Source organism: Staurois parvus, unplaced genomic scaffold (genome assembly GCF_062004578.1).
Source record: "Staurois parvus isolate SC_StPar_1 unplaced genomic scaffold, SC_StPar_1.0 ptg000302l, whole genome shotgun sequence".
NCBI lineage: Eukaryota > Metazoa > Chordata > Amphibia > Anura > Ranidae > Staurois > Staurois parvus.
The window spans coordinates 1,288,094-1,301,473 of NW_028318098.1; the positions used below are offsets into that span (position 1 = coordinate 1,288,094).

At 43.8% G+C, this 13,380-nt stretch overlaps 1 pseudogene; it reads right to left on the minus strand.

Annotated features, from left to right (window-relative positions):
* Window positions 1–13,380, minus strand: part of LOC149457844 (uncharacterized) — a 472,748-nt pseudogene that overhangs the window by 264,750 nt on the left and 194,618 nt on the right.

Below are 13,380 nucleotides of genomic sequence, written 5' to 3' on the forward strand. Positions count from 1 at the left end.
GCAACAAGGAGCGGACTTCCTCCCAAAAAGGAGCAATAGAGCTGCATGTCCAAAAAATATGATAGAGAGAACCAGAATCTCTACCACAGCGCCAGCAGACTGGAGAAGCACTCGGGTTGAAAGCATGAAGAACCTCAGGTGTTTTGTACCATAACATCATAATCTTGTATATGTTTTCCTTAAAAACCACACAAACAGAAGATTTAGATGCATTTACCCAAATATTCTTCCACGTTAGTAAATCAATATCACGTTGTACAAACAGAGACCACCTACGCATGTAGAGGTGAGTTTCATTAGATAAAGGGGAAGCGTCCATAAGGAGTTTATAAGTATTAGAGATAATGCCCCTTTGGTGGGGGCCCTGCATACATAAACGTTTGAAGGGTGTAGGCTTCCCCAGGAACAATGAGGATGAAAAAGTAGAGAAAAAATGGCGTATTTGAAAATATATATATAGGTGATGAGGAGGTAAAGAAGCTTTTTTCTGGAGATCCGGAAATGAATGTAGCTTACGAGACACCGGATGTACCAAGTGACGCAATTGAAAAAGGTTGGATACCACCCAGAGAGACATCCGAGATATGGCCATAATGTCTGGCAGGTTAGGGTTATAGAGGATATTTGTCAGAGGGGAGCATTCAGAGGCCAGCGTGAATTTAGCCTTACATTTCCGCCAAACAGTCAATGAAAATTGCATGGGGCCAAGGAATAGATGACGGAAGGAAGAGACATCCACTGCCGCGGTTGACCAAAAGAGAGAACATGGATGAACTGGGGACAGTTGCAAAGATTCAATCTCAGTCCATGTATTGGGAGGGTAATGCGTGGACCATGACATAAGAAAATGAAGGTGGGTTGCATAATAATACGTGATTATATCCGGCGCTCCCAATCCTCCCCTAGAGCGCGGAGAGAGCAGAACGGAACGTGCAATCCTGTGCCGCTTATTGTGCCAAATAAAATGTAGGAAAGATTTCTGAAGGGAGTGAAGCCTGGACATAGGAACGGGAACGGGGAGAGTCGCAAACAGGTACAAGAGTTTGGGTAACACGGTCATTTTTAGGACGTTAATGCGTCCGAGGAAAGAGATGAGCAAGGCATCCCAATGTTTCAGAGAGCGAGAAATTGCTATAAACAAAGGGGGGAAATTGGCCTCGTATAAGGATTGGTAAGAGAGAGTAAGATTAGTACCTAAATATTTTAAAGAGTGGGTGCACCACCGGTAGGGAAAGGCTTCCTGAAGCAAGGACAGAACGGTAGGTGGGACATGTATTGGGAGTGCCTCAGTTTTGGACGTTTGTACTCGCGGGAGTGGGATTGTATCCCGCGAATATCCGGGTTTGACCTGATGGCGATGGCTAATGGCTCCAGACAAAGAATGAACAATAAGAGAGAGAGTGGGCAGCCCTGACGTGTACCATTTGACATCTGAAAGGGAGTCGAGAAAAAAGAAGCTAATCTGACCTGCGAGAGGGGGGATGAATAGAGGGCCTTCAAAGCCGCTACAAACGGACCTTCAAAACCAAATCTCTCCAAGACCATGAACATATAAGGCCAGCTTAAACGGTCGAAAGCTTTTTGAGCGTCCAAGCTTAATAACACAACAGGGGTAGGGGATCTGTTAATCAGATCAACCAGATCGATAGTTCTCCTGGTGTTATCTGCAGCATGTCTAGTAGGTACAAAGCCCACTTGGTCCCTATGTATGATCTTGGAAATGATTCCGGACAATCTGTTGGCCAAAATTTTGGTGAAAATCTTGTAATCGGAATTAAGTAGGGCAATGGGGCGGTAGTTGTCTACCATAGAATGGTCCTTTTCGGGTTTAGGGATGACCGAGATATATGCACGGGAGAATTCAGCCTGGGGTATGATTCCCCTAAAAAGATCTCAATATAAAGAGAGGAGATGCAGGGCCAGAATAGCAATAAAAGCTTTATAGTAGGAGTAGGGCAATCCATCCGGTCCCGGGGCTTTACGAGAAGGGAGATGTTTAATTGTGTCCAATAATTCTTCTAGTGTAATGTCAGCATTAAGGGTGGCAATGTCTGAAGGCGAGATTCCCGGGAGTGACAATGGGTCAAAAAACTTATCAAATGATGACTGTGAGGGGTGGATGCAGGTCTGGGGTCAAACAGTTATACAATTTCCCATAAAATGAGCCAAAAAGGGTTGCCATAGCCCGAGGGTCGTAAGTAGGACTTCCATCTGGCTGTATTAGTAGGTCAGGCATCGTAGAAGGGGACTGAGCTTTGAGACGATTTACTAACATACGATGGGGCTTGTTGGAAAATTTGTAAAATTTCTGCTTAACCCAAAGGAGGGATTGGGCAGTCTTGCTGGAGTCAAGAGCTTTAACTTGGTCACGTAAAGATGGTACCCTCTGGAGCCCAGGAATAGACGGCTTGGCCAATAACCGTTGTTCCGCCCAAGATAGCTGTTGTATGACTAGCACTCGCCGAGGACTTTTTTAGACGAGAACCCATAGAAATACAAAGTCCCCGAAAAAGCGCCTTATGGGCCTCCCATAGAGTTGAGGAAAAGGTTACGGAGCCAGCATTGTGGGAGAAGTAGGTATCAAGTCCCTGCAACAGTTCATCTCTAAGATGGTCTGTGGAAAGAAAGGTCTCATTAAGGCGCCAATGACATGGTTTGAATATAACAGGGGGGAAAAAAAGGTTTAAAGTCAAAGAGGCATGGTCGGACCAAGTGATGGGATTAATATCAGAAGAAACCAGAAGCGGAAGCAATGGGGCAGAGATGAAAAAATGGTCTAGGCGGGAATAACTACGGTGTGGGGTGGAGTAAAAAGTGAATTGTTTATGGAGGGGGTGTTTAATCCGCCATGCGTCAAAGAGACAATGCTCCCTGATCAATCTACAAAAGGATTTTGAAGAGGAGCATTGCGCTTCGAGGGTGTGGACTCAAAAAGAACCTTCCTGTCTTTATGGGGGGAAAGAATCATATTAAAATCTCCCCCAACTATCACCTGCAAAGTGGAAATAGAATCTAGATCAGCGAGCGTTTGGGATAGGAATTGCAATTGACCTGTGTTAGGAGCGTATAAATTCAGCAGAACAAGGGGAGTCTCACCAAACATACACTCCAAAATAATGAAGCAACCCTGTCGGTTAACTTTGGAGGAAACAACCCTAAGGGAGCAGTGTGACCCAATCAGAATTGCCACCCCGGCCTGCCCAGAAGGAAAAAATCTCGAGGCAAAACGAAAGGAGCCAGTTGATTTGAAATGGGTCTCTTGGACAAAAATAATGTCTGCTCCTGAGGATCGAAATTCCTTCAAAGCCATCCACCTTTTTTGAATGGAGTTGAGGCCCTTGACATTATATGACAGAAACCTCAAAGCCATTATAAAATAACAATGTCTGAGCTACATGTATTAGCATGAAAAATGGATGAAATACCATCAATATAGTAGAAAAAAAACAAAAAAAAACATAAAACATTCAAAGAACACAGAAGAAAAAAATACACAATGAAGAACAGGTATCCGCAAGGATATAAACTTGGGAACATCAACTAAGCCCAAGTCGTCTAGGCCATTGGCTAGACAGTATCGGGGGCAACACGACATCCGACACATCCGGGAGGACGTCAAACCCAGCCAGGAGAAACAAAAACAAAACAAAATGCACCCAACAAGGCTATGGCCGAACAAAACAGCATCAAATTCGCCACGAAAGGTCACCCCTGAAAAACATCAGACAGGTGGGTCGCTTGATCGGGGAGGGCGTGGACGTTGCGGGGTGCGTGTGGGTCTCCTCCGGCCTCCGCGAACCGGTGTCCAAATCTTGGTTGGGGTGGCGGAAGGACGGGATGGAGTAGGCGGCGGTGAGGGCATGTCATCCAGTAGAGGTGGAAGTCCCAGCTGCTTTAAGAAAGATTCCGCCTCTTGAAGATCCCGGAGAACAACATGGGTGTTGTCCCTAGAAACCACCAGCTTGAAGGGAAACCCCCAACGATACAGGACACGATGCTGTTGAAGATGTGTAGTGATCGGCTTCAAAGCACACCGCTTGGCAAGAGTAATCGGGGAAAGATCACAGAAGAGTTGGAGTCTACCACCTTTAAACTCCAAGGAAGATTTGTGGCGGGCTGCTGATAGTAAGGCTTCTTTACTTTGAAAGTAGTGGAAGCGTACTATAACGTCGCGTGGTCTGGTTCCCTCAACAGGTTTAGGGCCCAGAGAGCGGTGAGCCCTATCCATCCGCCAATCTGCCTCTTGAACCATGGGAGCAGTAGCGATGAAGAAGGACAGTAGATGGCGGTGTAATTGTGCATCAGCAATGGATTCGGACATACCACGAATACGGATATTTTGGTGCCGTTCCCTGTTTTCCAGGTCTTCTTGCTGGAGTTGCATTTGGGACATGGAATGTTTCAGATAGGCGTTATCTTCCTCCAATACATGAACGTATTGCACCAAATCATCAAACTTACTTTCCAATTTATCCGTGCGGTCCCCAATCTGGACTATTTCCCCTCTGAGCTCAGTAGCCAATTTACCCACTTCAGCGGCTATAGAGGCGGTGATATTTCGTAGAAAAATCTGCAACTTGTCATCCAACGCAGAGGTTGTGAGCGGAGGGGACAACTTTGTCTGCTGAGGATTTGGACTAGTGGCCGGAAGATACCCCGGAGTAGAGTTGTCCATAACCCCTTCTGCTGTGGATTGGGGGTCATGATCCCCCATTTGTGGCTGGATCAAAGCAGAGGCTTGCAGCTGTGCTGGAGATATGCAGGGTGCAGTACCCTCCGCGGCCGCTAGAGGTCCAGGATCGTTCCTCGGACTCCTATCCCCACTTGAGGCCGGGGATTGCGGCCTAGTTAAGAAACGCCACAGTGATGAGGGCCGCGGGTCCTGAGGCTGCAGGGAGGGGGGCTTCCAGTGCCCTATCTTCCCCATGGAAGCCTCTCCCTGGTGCTGGGCCGGGTGCTCGGGGATATGTGACTCACCCGAGGCAGAGGATGTGCTGCGGAGCGTAGCGGGTGAGTCACTCCTGGCCGGGGATGAGCGGAGCTCAGCAGGACGCATCCGCCATCATCCCTGGTCGCGCATGCGCCCCCCGGGTTATTCTTGAATCCATTGAGTGTGACACCCTATTCACAGTGAACCTTCTCTGGTTAAAGCCCATTGACCGCCGTACGATTACAAATCCCATTACCTCTCACTTCTTGCTTCTCTAGGATAAATTGAAATCCCGTTATCTCCTACAATCACCTCATAATTCCCTTCTTTCATGTCTCCGAAACCCAGCTTTTCCCCCAGCCTGGACTTCACCATATGCTTTTATTCGCTGGTCCACGGCCGATCTTACCCAGACCCACCACTTCGTGCTCAGGAACAAATTTAGATCCTTTCCTTCATTATGCGAATCCCATGACCTCCCATCCTCTGAACTATTTTGGTATTTGCAATTGAAGCATTTCTACTCTCCACATACTATAGCTGCCAACCCACTATCCACATTATCCCCTTTCGAGCGAGCATGTCACAAAGACCCCCATAGACGGTGTCTCATATCATACTTATACTCCCTCTTCACATCCTCGTCAACAGCGTCATTACCCTCATACACGTATAAATGGGAAGCGGACCTAGACCGACAAATCAACACTTCAGATTGGGACCTCATCTGGTCCAATACCAAGGAGTCATCGCAAAACATAGGGCCCTGGAGACCAACTACAAAGTCCTGACCCGCTGGTACCTAGTCCCAGCTAGAATTGCTAAATATACCCTTAATTACCCTTCGGCTTGTTTCAGAGGTTGCGCTGACCTGGGCACATTTTTTCATATGTGGTGGGACTGCCCAATCGTCCAAGCTTTCTGGGCGGAAATCTTTAGGATGCTATCTGCACTTAGTACCATAACCCTCCTACCAAACCCTTTGGTTGCACTACTCAACATGTGACCGCCGGATATCACAAAAGCACAGTTAAACTCATCCTACAAGTTACCACGGTAGCGAAACAGGTTTTCGCAAAATCTTGGAAATCCCCCTCGCTAAGCACTACTGCAGTTAAAAATAAGGTCACTCAGTCTATGATCCACGCAAAAATAGAAGCCACTATCTTAGATTCCATCCCCAAATTTAAAATGATTTGGAACCCCTGGGTAGAACGTTTCCTCCCGCCCAACTTTGACGACTCGCTTCTTGACCCATGACTTACGCTCCCGGCTACACTGGTACCACTCCCCACCAATTTCTTGTTCCCCCCTTCCTCACCTAACCATGGAATCGCCCGCTCCCCCTCCCTTACCTTCCCATCCCCCCTCTCCCATCCCCCTTTTTTCTATGGGACTTCAGTTGCTGGATGTTGTTGTTGTTGTTATTGTTCTTGACACCTAATCTTGTCTCTTTGGGAAATTTTCATTGTACAAATATTGTATACTTCTGATGTCCCATGCATTCTCTCCTGTTAAAACAATAAAATATTTGAACAAGATCATCCAGAAATAATGTACCTTGTTTCAGTTTCACAAATTAGTAAATCTATTGTACTCCATAGAATTTGGAATTGATTGGATAGATGTAGTACAGAATACTATTGGGCATTCATATGATATTGTGAAAAAAGTCTAGATAGACTATGCTTTTAGAAGTTTGTGTGTATACTGAACCTGTGTTATTTAGACGTTTCCATAACATTTGCATATTATGTACAACATATTGTAGACTACAGGGGCATTCTATAATATACTGTAGATGACATATTGAGTCCAGAAACAATTCAATCAACCAACTATTACTATTAGCTGTGGATATAAATGAGGTTTTACCATGTATAATTGAAAACATAGATATCTACTACAACCACATCTATAAATCTCCCTCGTTTTACCTGCCATGAGTTAGTACAAGTCAATAGATGTTTTAGACCAGTGGATCTTAAAGCAATACTAAAGGTTTATTTTTTTTTAAATAACAAACAGGTCATACTTACCTTCTCTGTGTAATGATTTTTGAGCTACATTTGATGTATCTCCTTTCTGCCAGGTATGGGACCTGTAGGAGGGTGAGCTTTCTATGTGTTCTATGTCCTAGCAGCATGGGAAGAAGGGGCTGATGGCTGGAAGTGTGGAGGAATGGGGAGAACTTACCATACCCTCTGAGCAGTGTACTGAAGATCGTGCAGCAGGTGATTTGGCTGTGGGGGGTGCGATTAGTCTTGCTTGTCTTCTGTGGTTGAAGTACTCTGTGATGATGTGCAGAGGAGCAGTTATGAAGTGGATAGGGTGCACAGGGGTTTTGGGCCCCTCTGCTTCTTTTTTTGCTCACATTTATGAGTATTTTTAAGAGTAACAGGCTTTTGAATGCAGGCCGGGAGCAGGTACTCAGTGTGGCAAGTCCATCCTCAAGGCCACTAAAACCACATCCCTCAGAAATCATCTGTTTTTTGTCCATGTGACAGTTTAAATACTTAGTAATTCATGTTTCTCTTGAACTTAAGTATTTCCTAGATCTTTATGTCACCCCCCATTATTGCCCAACTCAAATTGAGGCTACATTGAGGGCCTGGTCATCTATTACTAACTGATACCTAATTCCTGAATTCTGGTACTAGCATACCTCTCTATGGAACAGTCCTATGCTTATTCTTTAACTAGTCACCCTGACCCTATTGTCTGGTAGAGAGTGGGTAACCATGATCTTAACCAACTTTTACAGGTGGGTAAACTCCATACCAATAATTCTCTGAAAGAGGACTATGGTCTTCCAAACCAGAATTTCTTCTAATATCTCCACATTGGGCATACAGTTAGAGTTTGATTTCTTCGCTCACTATCTCTCCAGCAATATCCCCTTGAATCTCTATTGAGAATGCCCGGTCTCCAAAAAAATATTTCTTCTATACATACCCTCTTCTTAACTCACCATGGCTCTAAGATTTCTGTTCCAAAAGTGGATGAGCCATATACCAGCTCTATCAGAGGAAGGACGTGAGAGGACGGGGTGACTTGATACAATAAATTGATGATCTCTTCTAGAGACACATTTGTCCTATTGAAATTTCCCCATAGAATATACTATTATAGTCCCCAGAAGTTACATCTTATCAACCCAGCCCTTTCTCCTCTTATAAATAATAAATGTCATAGTGACACTGGTACCTTCTATCATATGATATGGCACTGTCGCCTGGTGTTTGAAAACAGGTTGCGGCAAAGTTGGCAGTGGTATCGGGCCTACCCCCTAACACCAGATCCTCTTGTGCTATTGCTGGGTATTCATAACAATATTTCTATTCAAAAGCATAACAAACTTCTACTTCTTTATGTATTTTGTTATGATAGATGGAAGATCCTTCTCAAATAGAAACTTCCTACTGCTCCATCCTATAATGCCTGGTGTTCTGCTCAGTTGACGTATATGATGAGAGGTTGTCCAACTAAGCATTATAAAATCTGGCCCACATGGATAAACTCTACCTGATCTTGCCTCTCACCTCCCTTTTTATTTATAATGCTAAGTTTATCTATGAATGTAATGGTGATATTTCTCATATGTGTTTTGCTGTATCGACTGTTATGTGATATAATCTCATGAGGACTCTGTATGCTGCATGTCTTCCTTTTTGCTACATTCCTGTGCTGTAACGGAGATGTGGTACTGTTTCTTGTACATGGTCATTTTGTAACCATGAAAAATGTTTAATACATTTTTACTGTTGAAAAAATGCTACATAATGAATGTTGATATTGTCATCTTATAGAGTGACTTACCTCTTCCAAAACTGTCCCCTTCCAGTTCAAAGACCTGAACCTTGACATCCACGAACACAACGCTCACCTCAGGCCTAACCCTAAATTTCACTTCTTGACTGGTAAATGATTGTCCGAGTGGAGTAACCATGGCTTCTGTAAACTCATATTTACCTATGAAGTTCTCCTCTGTAAAGCAAAAAGAGACAGATAGTTTATATCTGATCGTGACTGACAAGTATAGGAAGACAAATGATGTGTGGTCAGGGGATAGTATACATAGGAAACATGGCTGGACATGGCTAGAGCTGGGATACAAAGAGAACGATTCCATACCTGCCTAGACTAATATACTGATTTGTAAGGCAGCCCAGCTGAGGATCATAAGGAGCATTTCCCAAACAAGCAATGAAAAAAATACAAGTAGGGTTATCAAGGAAAATGGTTGTTCTGTATGGACAGAAGTCAGTTTAGGCCATAACACCATGGACCAACTGATTATAGTAGGGACTAATGAAAATGGATGAAAGGAACAAGACTAGGACTAGTACTCAAGAATATAATATTAGGTAAAGATACAACCTGCATGGGGTTACTGTGTCCGGGGTGAATACTGGGTGTAGATGGTCTTAGATAAAAACCAGACTGCTAGTATACAGTGCTGAGCAGGAGATGGACTAGAACACAGGGACACAGTACACAGAGAGCAGTTCTGCACGTAGATAACAATGATACTTATACTTATACTTATTCTAAATACAGAAGTATTTAGTGCTGGACTTAAAAGGTCTACCCCCCCCCCCCCCCCGATAATATAGGTGGAGTCTGGTCAGCCTTGGTTTCTAATATATCATGCTTCTTACTAGAGATGAGCGAATTTTTCAAAAATTCGATTCGGCTGACTCGGCGAATTTCAGGAAGAAATTTGATTCGATGCGAATTAATTCGCTACAAAGTTAACTTATAAAAAGGGTTTCTAGGCTTCAGAGAGCCTTTTAATTAGTGCAGAACACTGTACCTTTAATTTAAATGCCCTTGGAGATGAAGAAGGAGAAGGAGAAGGATGAGAAGAAGGAGAAGGATGAGAAGAAGGAGAAGGATGAGAAGAAGGAGAAGGATGAGAAGAAGGAGAAGGATGAGAAGAAGGAGAAGGATGAGAAGAAGGAGAAGGATGAGAAGAAGGAGAAGGATGAGAAGAAGGAGAAGGATGAGAAGAAGGAGAAGGATGAGGAGAAGGAGAAGGATGAGGAGAAGGATGAGAAGAAGGATGAGAAGAAGGATGAGAAGAAGGATGAGAAGAAGGATGAGAAGAAGGATGAGAAGAAGGATGAGAAGAAGGATGAGAAGAAGGATGAGAAGAAGGATGAGAAGAAGGATGAGAAGAAGGATGAGAAGAAGGATGAGAAGAAGGATGAGAAGAAGGATGAGAAGAAGGATGAGAAGAAGGATGAGAAGAAGGATGAGAAGAAGGATGAGAAGAAGGATGAGAAGAAGGATGAGAAGAAGGATGAGAAGAAGGATGAGAAGAAGGAGAAGGATGAGAAGAAGGATGAGAAGAAGGATGAGAAGAAGGAGAAGGATGAGAAGAAGGAGAAGGATGAGAAGAAGGAGAAGGATGAGAAGAAGGAGAAGGATGAGAAGAAGGAGAAGGATGAGAAGAAGGAGAAGGATGAGAAGAAGGAGAAGGATGAGAAGAAGGAGAAGGATGAGAAGAAGGAGAAGGATGAGAAGAAGGAGAAGGATGAGAAGAAGGAGAAGGATGAGAAGAAGGAGAAGGATGAGAAGAAGGAGAAGGATGAGAAGAAGGAGAAGGATGAGAAGAAGGAGAAGGAGAAGGATGAGAAGAAGGAGAAGGATGAGAAGAAGGAGAAGGATGAGAAGAAGGATGAGAAGAAGGAGAAGGATGAGAAGAAGGATGAGAAGAAGGAGAAGGATGAGAAGAAGGAGAAGGAGAAGGATGAGAAGAAGGAGAAGGATGAGAAGAAGGAGAAGGATGAGAAGAAGGATGAGAAGAAGGAGAAGGATGAGAAGAAGGATGAGAAGAAGGAGAAGGATGAGAAGAAGGAGAAGGAGAAGGATGAGAAGAAGGAGAAGGATGAGAAGAAGGAGAAGGATGAGAAGAAGGAGGAGAAGGATGAGAAGAAGGATGAGAAGGATGAGAAGAAGGATGAGAAGAAGGATGAGAAGAAGGATGAGAAGAAGGATGAGAAGAAGGAGAAGGATGAGAAGAAGGATGAGAAGAAGGAGAAGGATGAGAAGAAGGAGAAGGATGAGAAGAAGGAGAAGGATGAGAAGAAGGAGAAGGATGAGAAGAAGGAGAAGGATGAGAAGAAGGATGAGAAGAAGGATGAGAAGAAGGAGAAGGATGAGAAGAAGGATGAGAAGAAGGATGAGAAGAAGGAGAAGGATGAGAAGAAGGACAGTTCTGTGACAGTTTGTCTATTTCTGACAGTTCTGTGACATTCACTCCATACAGCGGTTTCAACCGCTGTATGGAGTGAGTGTCCCAGAACTGTCAGAAATAGCCTATTTCTGACAGTTCTGGGACACTCACTCCATACAGCGGTTGAAACATGGTATCTATTTGTTTCCATAAATGGATCCATTTATGGAAACAAATAGATACAATGTTTCAACCGCTGTATGGAGTGAGTGTCCCAGAACTGTCAAAAATAAGCTATTTCTGACAGTTCTGTGACATTCACTCCATACAGCGGTTTCAACCGCTGTATGGAGTGAATGTCCCAGAACCGTCAGAAATAGTCTATTTCTGACAGTTCTGGGACACTCACTCCATACAGCGGTTGAAACATTGTATCTATTTTTTTCCATAAATGACATTCTGCAAATACACTTAGAGGAGCTCTGCAGATACACTTTTTGCCGGCTTGGAATTATTCTTATTTTCATCCTACTTCTTCTTCTTCTTCATCCTCATCCTCATCCTCTTCTTCTTCTTATGAGGATGAGGATGAAGAAGAAGAAGAAGTAGGATGAAAATAAGATTAATTCCAAGCCGGCAAAAAGTGTATCTGCAGAGCTCCTCTAAGTGTATCTGCAGAATAGAGGAGCTCTGCAGATACACTTTTTGCCGGCTTGGAATTATTCTTATTTTCATCCTACTTCTTCTTCTTCTTCTTCTTCTTCATCCTCATCCTCATCCTCAGAAGAAGATGAGGATGAGGATGAAGAAGAAGAAGAAGGATGAAAATAAGAATTCCAAACCGGCAAAAAGTGTATGTGCAGAGTTCCTCTATTTCTGACAGTTCTCTGACAGCTCCTTCACATGTACAGCGGTTGAAACATCTGTATCCTAAATGGAAACTAATAGATACAATGTTTCAACCGCTGTACATGTGAAGGAACTGTCAGAGAAATGTCAGAAATAGCGGAGCTCTCTGCAGGGACACTTTTGCCGGCTGATCGGGAAAAATTTGATTCGCGCACCCGAAGTAGGCAAATATTCGGATTCAAATTTTTCCTGAAATTCGTATCGAATTCCGGTTCGCCTGGTTCGATTCGCTCATCTCTACTTCTTACAATAGTGAGATCTTTTGCTTAATTTTACTCTGTTTTTGTCCACAAGAGAGTTTGGGGTGTTCCACTCACCTTTGTGTTTTTCAGCTCCTCCAGTTTACTCTCCACAACAGAGAATAAATATGAAATCCGGAATAGATGGTGAGATCCCCTCATAATGGACATAACTATTGTGCAGATCGAGAAATTAAGCATTGTGATGGTGGGAAGTCTTCATATTGGGCACAGCAGGTGCGCAGATTGGGGAACTCAGCACAGAAAATGGGAACCCCACATAGAGAGCACCACAGGTATTCAGATCTGGAAACTCAGCTCAGGAATAGTGGGAATCCCTCATGGGCACAGCAGGTATGTAGATCTGGGAACTCTGTGGAGGGATGGTGGAACTCCTCATAATGGGCACAGAAGATATGCAGACCCTGGAACTCAGGACAAGTATTGTGAGAACTTCTCATAGTCTCCACTGCAAGTGTGCATACCTGGGAACTCCCAAGAGATAGAAGAGACTGTCGGGGTTTAACCTTCCAGCATTAACTAAACACTGAAATGTCAGTTTTGGATGGAATGACCCTTAGGCTTGGACTATTACATTTACATCTGAACACTGTGCTGACAAGTTTAATTTGTTGTTAAAATATCCTTACAGTTTACATTTTTTAGCATGTTACCTTTTCTCTTGATGTAAATTTTAATTTGCTTCAAGGAAAACAAACTGTCATCCTCATCCTGCAAGAAGAACAATAAAGAAATATTTCATAAATACATTTTTTCAGGATACACAATTCCAAATAGTCCAACTGATATTGTCTGATATCTGGAGATCATAGAGCCCCTCTTATTACAAATGGCTTCCCATGATACCGGCCTGTCATCACTAGGGATACGTTTCAGGTTCAGCGCTATCACGGGTTTGCAGTGAATCCTGCATGTTTGAGGTTCACCAGCCTGGAGAACTAATGCAATTCTTTGTCATTATAATGCACTGCTCAGGCTTTGAACTTAGGTCAGCTGGCTTAGAAGGACCAATCCTGGAGGCTTTATGTGCCAGCCCCCTCATTATTCACCTGCCCTTTGGAAGATTTGCCCCCCTTCATGACCAGGCCGTTTTTTGCTAT